We start from the raw sequence: 11112 nt of genomic DNA on the forward strand, positions 1-11112 counted from the left end.
TACATATTACCTGATTGATAATGCCTGTTTACTTGCTTACTTCTTTGCTTATCTCCCTCACTAGAATATATATTCTATGAGGGATGGACATTGTTCTGATCCGTGTTACCACTCTATCCCCTGCATCCAGAAGTGTACTGAAATGTACTGAGAGAGGATACGAATTGACTTAGAATTTTTATCGGGTTTAAGGTATCTTACTCTTCAAACACTTGCAGAGCACCATTTTGTGTCAGATTCCATGACAGTTTGTGGAAATGGAACGTGAATGAGAATGATGGGGACTCCTACTTTTCTGCTTTTCCTGATGCTTTTCCGGCATCCTAGAAGAAACAAACATGCAATTAACAGACAGTTGCCCAGGATAAGCATCCTTTTAGGGCAAATATAAGGTGCAGCAGGGAAGGGAGGCTTTAGGGAAAGCTATTCCGAGGGGTGATATCCATGTTGAGAGCTGAAGGATGGGCTGAATGGGGATGCAAGACCATTTGGGGCAGAGCAGATGACAGAAGTCCCTGAGAGGGCACATTCCAGTTTATTATTTTTTTAAAGATTTTATTTATAGAGACAGAGAGAGGGGGCAGAGAGACACAGGCAGAGGGAGAAGCAGGCTCCATGCAGGGAGCCCGGCGTGAGACTCGATCCCGGAACTCCAGATTCAGGCCCTGGGCTGAAGGCAGGCGCCAAACCGCTGAGCCACCCAGGGATCCTCCGCACATTCCACTTTAAAAGCAGTTCACTGTGACTCAGATATAGACTACGAGGGCCAGAGTTTACTGTCTGAGGCTGGAGAATAAAGTTGGGTTTTCAAGGGTCTTGAAAACTATTCCAAGAAGCCAAGACTTTATTGTCTGAGCATTGAGATGCCACTGAATGATTTTTAAATCAATGTAGTTTTGATTTAGTATCTGATTCCGTTTACCACCTTCAGCCACATAAGTTGGCAGCATTTCCACTTTCTGGATGGGACGAATAAGGCCCAGAAGAACACATTTCAATGTTGGTGGAATTGATTTAATTCTCTTAATGACAGTGATATCAGGGCTTCTAACTCCTACCTTCCCACCCTCTCTCCTTCCTTCTTTCTGGTTGTTATTCTTGTCAAACATAAAGCTATTTATCCACCATCCTTAACTTTTTCCAAGGAATATCCATGCACACACAGCTTCTAATAACCAGACCCCTGAGTGAAAGCCAGTGACCTCACGGGCGGCAGGGCTTGTTTGTGGCTGGATACCATATTGTGCACTGGGCTGGAATTCTCTGTTCTTCCTCACTAGGAAGCTGGATTTGTACCAGGAACCTCTTATCTGAAAAGGCAGCTCTAGGCTGGGGAGAACAGAGCTGGTTTGACGAAGTGGAGAGGCGCTCAATGTTGGTCTGGCCACGCTTTGGGCATGCGTGAGCGCTCACAGCAAAACACAGCTGGCATGTCTAATTTTAGCCTTGACTGCCTTGAAAAGGGACCCTTAAAGGAAATATATTTTCGCTGAAACCATTTGTATTATAATGTAACAGCTGACAGACATGTCAGAATATTACTTATTATTGGTGGGGAAAAACTCTGTCAGGTAATTGTGCTTTTTTTTGTGATGACATCGGGAAAGTGATTAAAGCATCCCTGAATCAAAATCATCATAGATAGACAGTGAGAGAACCAGAGCTTTTATTTATGAAGACGCCTGTAAACCTAATGGGATACCTCCTTTGATGCTTACAAAACGGATGTAAGGGTAAGAATGATCATTTCGGCTATGGCAAGTTGGTCCTTGTGATCTGACGATGCAGGGCTTGCTAATAGTAGTCCTGGCATAGACTCTCAAATTTCTTCAATGCTTAGCATCCTCCGTGTCTCCGAGAAGTAAAAGGTTAGTTTCTGGACCGGGTCTTGGATTCATCTGGCTTTCGTATGTTAACAGGTTCTGAAAGCATCTGGGACACACTTGTTCCATTTTAACCAGCACGGGTCGTCCGTCTGCTTTTATTTTTGTCTTTCTCTTCCTTCCTCCCTTCGTCCTCTCTTCCCTCCCGTGGTCTTCTGTGTTTGCTTTAGCAGTGTGGCTTACCTTGCCACTTGGCAAGAAAAAAAACGCAGCTCTTGTGTGGGGTAGATGGAGGGAAGGATAAGAAATAATCCACCGCCCGAATTTGAGTTCCCTGGGTTCAGTTCCAGCGGCAGCAGCTTTGCTGCAAAAATTGCTTTGCTGTTCGAGATAGCCAGCAGAGGGAATCAGGACTTTGCTTGCAGCAGGGGTTGAAGCAGGCTTTTTTTTTTTTTCCTTGGAGGAAATACTGCAGCTTTCTGGACTGCATACCCTGCTCCCTGGAGAGGTTCCACCCACCGGCTGGAAGGAGAGGAAGTGAATGAAAGGACAGGAGGAGCCCGAACACCATGTCACTCTGGAAGGGAGACAGCAGCAACCAGGCTGTGCAAGGTTGTTTTTTTTTTTCTTTTCCCCTTTCTCTTTTTTTTTTTCTTTTCATTTTTTTGTTTTTCTTTCTTTCTTCTTTTCTTTCTTTTTTTCCCTTTTTCTTTAAGGTGGGGAAAGAGACAAACAGGAGACAGGAAGCTGATCTGCAAGGATTCAGAGTTGTGCTAAAAAGACTTTGATTTTTTTCTTCTCTCCCTCTTTACAAACGCTGGCAATTGACATCACTACAGACAGCCTGGGTAGAGAACAAAGTGCCTCATCCCAAGTGGACCCTGGCAGCTGGGGGAAGGAAGGCAGGATCTGGGAAGGCTGTGTGTGTGTGTGTGTGTGTGTGTGCACGTGTGTGTGCATGTGTTGTTCTACCAATACCTTTCCTTTTTTCTTTCTTTCTTTCTTTCTTTCTTTCTTTTCTTTCTTTTTTTTTTTGGTGTGTTTCTTTTTTAAATTCCTGCCGTGTTGGAACTAGTGAGTGGTGGAAGACGAAGGATCTCTGAAGCCTCATCAGTCATCGGGACCATCAGGAATAGTGGTTTAAGAGGACGCGGCCTGGGGCACATACCCTGTCATCGAGTTCCCTGCCTCGGAGATAAAGATTCCAGCTACATGGGTAAACGCCTGGATCAGCCACAAATGTACCCCCAGTACACTTACTACTATCCTCACTGTCTCAAACCAAGGTATGGCTCGACCCACAGTCTGGCAAGCAGTGTGTATCCTGCACTTGGGATGGGAAACAGGCATGTGGATTATTATTTACCTCCCCTTTCCCATCACCTCTTCCTGCTTCTTTGAAATTAGTAACATAGCAATGGAGTTAATGAGGCAGGCAGAGGAGAATATGAGAAGAAAGCAAGCCCTGGGACTGTGGTTTTTCTCTTCTAGCAGAGATAATAGTTTCGCTCGTGTTCCTTTGTTGTTATTTGGCAACATAAAGATGTTCCTGATATCCGTAGTAAAGTGCTTTGCAGATGGACAGGGTTGTTAGAAAGGAGATTGTGACAGTGATTATCAGGAACAACAACGATTTCAGAGGCTTTTCTGGTGAGCTGTTCTTTGTGGCTCTGAAAGGGTTTTTCTCACTGGATAGGATGCACCAGGGTGGGGGCAACTCAGACTTTCAATCACAGAGTATAGAATGAAAGAAGGGTGTGGGAAGGTATAGTACGACTAACTGACGTCCCGTAGAGTTTGTTTGGGTGTGCTTTTGTTTTTGTGTATTTGCCTTACATATTTTATTTTATATGGAGGGTGATCAAGACTCTAGAGACTGAAGTTTGGAGCTTTACAATAGATGTTCTTTACTTTTCGAAGCTCTGTTTTTCTGTGCTGGCTGCCATCAGGAGGCCTGTGGGTCTTGAAACGGGATGAAATATAACTGATGATAATTGGACACGAATTGGTTAAATACTTTAGTCTTGGGATCCCTGGGTGGCGCAGTGGTTTGGCGCCTGCCTTTGGCCCAGGGCGTGATCCTGGAGACCTGGGATCGAATCCCACGTCGGGCTCCCGGTGCATGGAGCCTGCTTTCCCTCTGCCTATGTCTCTGCCTCTCTCTCTGTGTGTGACTATCATAAATAAAAAAAAAAATTAAAAAAAATTTTTTAATACTTTAGTCTTTATGTGTGTGCGTAAATGACCATTACGGGGCCAGTGGAAAGCCCACGTAACTAAGCAGTGGGCAGTGCCAACCATGAACTTGATCCTGCAGTTCAGACCTGAAAGGCTCTCAGGTGTGAAATCACTGCTCCAATTTGTCAGTTAAATTGGACTTGATGAGTTGGGGGGGAGGGTGTCGGTAGAGTTATCGCTTTGAATGTATGGGTTATGTTTCTTTACAGGTGATATTAATTTTGTATCGCATTAGCCAGACTCCACTGTCTTCTTAATAAATAAATATGCGGAGAGTGACCAAGGCGTGCCTGAGTGATCTGTGCTGCCACCGGGACTCGTTGATGGGATTAGTGTTCGGTAATTCATGCTGTAGTTAGCTCTTATTTATTCTGTCTCCTCCAACAATGCCTATTTGTAAACCAGACGAGGCAGCAGACTTTCCGAATTCTATTAAAAATTGTTGCTTTTTTTTCTTTCTTTTTCAATCGCTCCATGACTCGCCCTGCCCCTGCAAGGTCTCCTCACATTGCTTTTTGCCCTTGTGAGCATTTAGTTTGTGGGGCTGCTGCTTTAGTAGACCAGCCCTCCTGCTCCCGTGCAGTGCAGTGTGTTTTAACTCTTTGGGGGATTGGGTGGAGAATGCTGTCTGCCTTCCTCAAGGAAATGGCAAAGCAAGGGCTAGTCTAAAAGAGGAAATTTATAGTCATTCCTCATCCCCCCCCAAGAAATAAAAACAACAAACCCAAGGGTTCCATGAAAAATATCGGACATTCCATCCCTTTTACTCATTTGGCTAAATTTTTCCAAATGTTTCAAAATTCATGCTTTCTTTTTGGTTCTTTTTTTGACTATGAAGCATATTCAGAAAGGAAACTTTAGATAAAAATGAATGGAATAATTGCTTTCCTGCCTGAGATTTCTTTTAACTTATTGCTAGCAGGAAATAATGTCTTGCACATTATATTAAGGACAGGATGTTGGATGAGCTACACTGATGGGAAGTGTGTGTGTGTGTGTGTGTGTGTGTGTGTGTGTGTGTGTGAGAGAGAGACTGGGAGAGGGAGAGAGAGAGGGATTGAGGTAAAGAAAGAAAGTGCAGTGGTGAGGGAAAAGAGGAGAGCCTGAAAAACATAGAGGGAATTTAAAAAAAATCTGTTTTGGGGTCCTGTGTAGTTTAGTGTGTAGACAGGCAGCATCTGGATCTTGTTACTTTCAAGCTAGTCAAAGCCATCAACTTCTGGAACATTTTTAAAGAAGGTAGATCCATTAGGTGACCTAAACTGATATTCGGGCAATCAGATCAGGGTGGTGGGGAATATAGGATCAGCTACTTTGGCTATCATGGTAGTTCATATTGATTATTATGTTGCAAACTTTCACAGAGCTGTGAAGTTGTCGAATACTGTTTCGGTGGCTCTGAAATGATAGACATTAATAACATTCCTGGAAGCTGAAGATGTGAAAACGTGCCCTGCTTTGAAACTTGGGCACACAGGGAATGAGAATAAGGATCAATCATACTTTAAAATGTGGGGACTTTCTGGCAGCATGAATACTATGTAAGAAAGTACTATCATGACCCAGTATAGCATGAAAACAACTGGGTTATTTCAGTGTTGTCTTTTTGCTCCTTTTATATTTTTATCTTAAAATATTACCTATAATAATTCTGAGGGGAATACATGCTGCTCATGTTTATTTGGTAAGCAAGCCTTGGTGGAATTCACAAAATCTACAGTCCTAGCCTTGGCTTATAGTTATAATCTATTTTAAAAATCAGAGCTATTTAAAATGATACTGATACATAAAGAATACTTATGGTTGATAAAAATAGAGTTCTGTGGTTGACTATAAAAGTCATATTCTGGTGACATCATAACTTAAGCTGTCCTGTAAAACCAGGTGTTCTTAACTAATCAACAAAAGCCATTTACTGACATTAGTTTGGGGTGAAGAATCTTTATGGGGTTCTTAAAGCTCAAGGTGTATCATTGCATTTATTCAGACAGTACAAAATACTGAACCTTTTCTTTCTACTTAAATGTGTGTGTTAGATACAGCTGCTCTTTTCTTATGATAAAACAAAATGAGAGTAGGGTGTCTAAATAAATGGAAAGGTTTCCCTTTCCTCAAATGCAATTAAAGTTTTAGAAAAACTTGGGGCACTTCCCTGCTTTCTCTGATCCTCTTATTTTCCCATCACATTAGAACTAATTCACTACCTTTGTTGCTTAAAAAGAAAAAGAAATTAGAAATAAGTTACTATATCTCTCCCTTTGAATAATTTTCCAAATGCTTAAATTATTATATTAGATAAATGTACATAGAAGTAAAATGAAAACCCAATGACTAGCTGATAGCTATCTTGTAGCGGTATTGTTCTAGGATGCATGTTTTCCAAGACCTTGCATTAAAAGCTGTCATTTGTCAATTTTCTTTTGGCCATTTTTCCCCCTATTAAAAGAAGCAATTTAAAAAAGAAACATTGTGATTGAGCAGAAAAGAAGCAATCTTGATGACATGTTTTAATACTTACATAAGAGCCATAGCCAGATTTAAAAAAAAAAAATCTTCATCAAAACGAATTTGCTCTTTGAAGGCCACCAGGATAATCAGCAAACTTTAGAGAAAGGGGACCAAAAAATAGCTCATTAGCTTAATGATAATATCCATAATCACGTTTGATTGAGTCACAACCTAATATTTCTCAGCAATTTTGTTATAGCCCATTCAAAGCAAGCAACCTGTTGCTATTGCATTGTGAGACCCAGGGTGAATCGCAATCTGAGTTATTTTGTGGAGGGTTTCTTGGAAAGGCAACTTAATCATAACTAGGAAGGCTAAAAAGAGTAAAACATGGTCACAGCCTGGTGAATTGATACTTTGTTGCTGAGAAAGATATTTCCCTCATGTGTGGTATCTGGAAAACTTTATCATCTCCCCAAAACTTTAAAATGCATCCAAACACACACAGCAAGCTAGTCCTTCCTTCCATTTCCTTACCCTGACCGGGTCACGATGTTTCTACCGATCCAGGGCATGGTTTCTACTCATGCTGCTTTTCCATCAGCCTACTGCTTTCCCGCCTTGGACCATCTGCTTCCCCTGAAGATCTTGCAGAAAGATCTGTGGGACCCAACAGAGTTTTTCTGGCTGCTGTACTCAGATCGTATTCAGAACCTGGTGTGAAGTTGGAGTTGGGGTCAGGTATAGGGAGTAACTCATCAACTGCACACTGACTTCAGGCTGAGTTTCCAACCATCTGCAGCCTGGACAGCTGCTCATCTCTCAAAGTCTAGCTAGAGCCCGATTGATTGTGCCATAGAGAGAGCAAACACTTGAAACACGAAGGACTAAGGAGTAGGGAAAGGAAGAGAGAGGCTCCTATGGGGCAAGGGATATTCTCAAAGATGTGAATGTACAGATCCTTCAAAAGCAAAACAGGACAACCCCTTAACATGCTTCTTGCACATGAAAATGTAGAAAATCCTGCAGAGGGAGGGAAAGAGTTTAGGATTTCCTTAGTACTTCCTGCCTCAGATTTGCATTGATAGCCAGAGTTGGTAACTTGCCAGTTTTAAAACAGCCTTGAAAACTCCCAAGTTCTGTTTTCCTTTGAAAGGCTGAAACATACAAAACTGGTTTTCTAAAAATTGTCCAGCAATAGAACCTTGAGGTACAACTCCAAATATGTCTTTCGCTTCAGGGGGTAATATGAGAGCATGAAACTATGATAAATCTTGTTTGTCTCATTTGAGAATGTACACAATTTTAATTGGTTTTGAATAAGAGAAAAATAGTAACAAGGGGCCACTCTCCCTTTCTAGTTGTCCTGTTTTCTTTACCTCCCCCCCATATTAAATTATCTTTGGAATTGTCTTTTCTATAATGCAGCCATTGTTTTCACAGTACTAAGTTTAGTGCCTAGCTAAAAGGAGGAGCTATGTAAAAAGTTCATGTTGTTGTTGTCTTTCTCTCCAGAATCATTCTTAATTCAAAAGAAACCTCATGTCAATTTGTTCTAACAGTATCTTCCTAACAGCTTCCTTTCGCTTTCTCTCAGTTTGGGAAAAGAACAATAGAATTATAAATCAAAATTATTTCTCTGAAGTAATTAAATCTATTAGAGGGTTGGAGGTAGGGCTGATTTGCAGGGAGGGAGACAAAAGAAGAGAAGTAGGATGTAAGTTCATTTCAGGTCTTTCTGGCTCCAGGAATTCTGGAAAGCGTCATTATTGCACTAATATGATTTTACACAATCCTTTTTGACATTATCAGTCTTTTTGGCAGAGAGAGGGCTCAGTCATAATTACGTCCATGCCAAATTCTAAGAAAACCAGTCTTTCTTTAAAAGAAAATCTTTGTAGTGTTGGACTTCTTATTCGGAGTAAATGGTTGATGTTTATCCACAATTGGCTTCGAGTACTACATTAAAATTGTGTTTTGTAGCAGTCTTGTAAGCCACAGCTGTATGTGATTAAATAGTGTAATATCAAAAGCGTGTGAGAATAGGCTTTTTTATGCTATAGCTGTTGCACAGCAAGAGAGCAGATGGAACCAGAGGGAGAGCCAGGGCAACAGTGTATTTATGTGTTGTAATACCTGCGTCGAGGATACACATTGCTGTTTTTGCAGTAGTGGGAAAATGCTGACCTATCTTGGATGTCATTGAAAAATACACTTTTTGAAAATGGACATGGACCTATCATACCAATTTTTATTTTATTTTTTTTTTTTATTTATTTTTTTTTTTTTCTTTTTTTTTTTTTTATTGGTGTTCAATTTACTAACATACAGAATAATACCCAGTGCCCGTCACCCATTCACTCCCACCCCCCGCCTCCTCCCCTTCTACCACCCCTAGTTCGTTTCCCAGAGTTAGCAGTCTTTACGTTCTGTTCCCTTTCTGATATTTCCCACACATTTCTTCTCCCTTCCCTTATATTCCCTTTCACTATTATTTATATTCCCCAAATGAATGAGAACATATAATGTTTGTCCTTCTCCGACTGACTTACTTCACTCAGCATAATACCCTCCAGTTCCATCCACGTTGAAGCAAATGGTGGGTATTTGTCATTTCTAATAGCTGAGTAATATTCCATTGTATACATAAACCACATCTTCTTTATCCATTCATCTTTCGTTGGACACCGAGGCTCCTTCCACAGTTTGGCTATAGTGGCCATTGCTGCTAGAAACATCGGGGTGCAGGTGTCCCGGCGTTTCATTGCATTTGTATCTTTGGGGTAAATCCCCAACAGTGCAATTGCTGGGTCGTAGGGCAGGTATATTTTTAACTGTTTGAGGAACCTCCACACAGTTTTCCAGAGTGGCTGCACCAGTTCACATTCCCACCAACAGTGTAAGAGGGTTCCCTTTTCTCCGCATCCTCTCCAACATTTGTTGTTTCCTGCCTTGTTAATGTTCCCCATTCTCACTGGTGTGAGGTGGTATCTCATTGTAGTTTTGATTTGTATTTCCCTGATGGCAAGTGATGCAGAGCATTTCTCATATGCATGTTGGCCATGTCTATGTCTTCCTCTGTGAGATTTCTGTTCATGTCTTTTGCCCATTTCATGATTGGATTGTTTGTTTCTTTGGTGTTGAGTTTAATAAGTTCTTTATAGATCTTGGAAACTAGCCCTTTATCTGATATGTCATTTGCAAATATCTTCTCCCATTCTGTAGGTTGTCTTTGAGTTTTGTTGACTGTATCCTTTGCTGTGCAAAAGCTTCTTATCTTGATGAAGTCCCAATAGTTCATTTTTGCTTTTGTTTCTTTTGCCTTCGTGGATGTATCTTGCAAGAAGTTACTATGGCCGAGTTCAAAAAGGGTGTTGCCTGTGTTCTTCTCTAGGATTTTGATGGAATCTTGTCTCACATTTAGATCTTTCATCCATTTTGAGTTTATCTTTGTGTATGGTGCAAGAGAGTGGTCTAGTTTCATTCTTCTGCATGTGGATGTCCAATTTTCCCAGCACCATTTATTGAAGAGACTGTCTTTCTTCCAATGGATAGTCTTTCCTCCTTTATCGAATATTAGTTGCCCATAAAGTTCAGGGTCCACTTCTGGATTCTCTATTCTGTTCCACTGATCTATGTGTCTGTTTTTGTGCCAGTACCACACTGTCTTGATGACCACAGCTTTGTAGTACAACCTGAAATCTGGCATTGTGATGCCCCCAGATATGGTTTTCTTTTTTAAAATTCCCCTGGCTATTCGGGGTCTTTTCTGATTCCACACAAATCTTAAAATAATTTGTTCTAACTCTCTGAAGAAAGTCCATGGTATTTTGATAGGGATTGCATTAAACGTGTATATTGCCCTGGGTAACATTGACATTTTCACAATATTAATTCTGCCAATCCATGAGCATGGAATATTTTTCCATCTCTTTGTGTCTTCCTCAATTTCTTTCAGAAGTGTTCTATAGTTTTGAGGGTATAGATCCTTTACATCTTTGGTGAGGTTTATTCCTAGGTATCTTATGCTTTTGGGTGCAATTGTAAATGGGATTGACTCCTTAATTTCTCTTTCTTCAGTCTCATTGTTAGTTATAGAAATGCCACTGACTTCTGGGCATTGATTTTGTATCCTGCCACGCTACCGAATTGCTGTATAAGTTCTAGCAATCTTGGGGTGGAGACTTTGGGTTTTCTATGTAGAGTATCATGTCATCGGCGAAGAGAGAGAGTTTGACTTCTTCTTTGCCAATTTGAATGCCTTTAATGTCTTTTTGTTGTCTGATTGCTGAGGCTAGGACTTCCAGTACTATGTTGAATAGCAGTGGTGAGAGTGGACATCCCTGTCTTGTTCCTGATCTTAGGGGAAAGGCTCCCAGTGCTTCCCCATTGAGAATGATATTTGCTGTGGGCTTTTCATAGATGGCTTTTAAGATGTCGAGGAATGTTCCCTCTATCCTACACTCTGAAGAGTTTTAATCAGGAATGGATGCTGTATTTTGTCAAATGCTTTCTCTGCATCCAATGAGAGGATCATATGGTTCTTGGTTTTTCTCTTGCTGATATGATGAATCACATTGATTGTTTTACGGTGTGTTGAACC

General features: G+C 41.0%; 1 long non-coding RNA gene across 1 annotated transcript; it reads left to right on the forward strand.

The window, feature by feature from the left end:
* The first annotated feature begins 1328 nt into the window (after window positions 1–1328).
* On the forward strand, window positions 1329–2975 carry LOC119878744. The gene is made up of 3 exons (XR_005387105.1): window positions 1329–1733; window positions 2287–2435; window positions 2899–2975. It is a non-coding gene; the product is annotated as an uncharacterized LOC119878744 (long non-coding RNA).
* The last annotated feature ends 8137 nt before the right edge of the window (window positions 2976–11112 follow it).

The sequence above is a fragment of the Canis lupus genome, unplaced genomic scaffold, assembly GCF_011100685.1.
Source record: "Canis lupus familiaris isolate Mischka breed German Shepherd unplaced genomic scaffold, alternate assembly UU_Cfam_GSD_1.0 chrUn_S1879H2076, whole genome shotgun sequence".
NCBI lineage: Eukaryota > Metazoa > Chordata > Mammalia > Carnivora > Canidae > Canis > Canis lupus.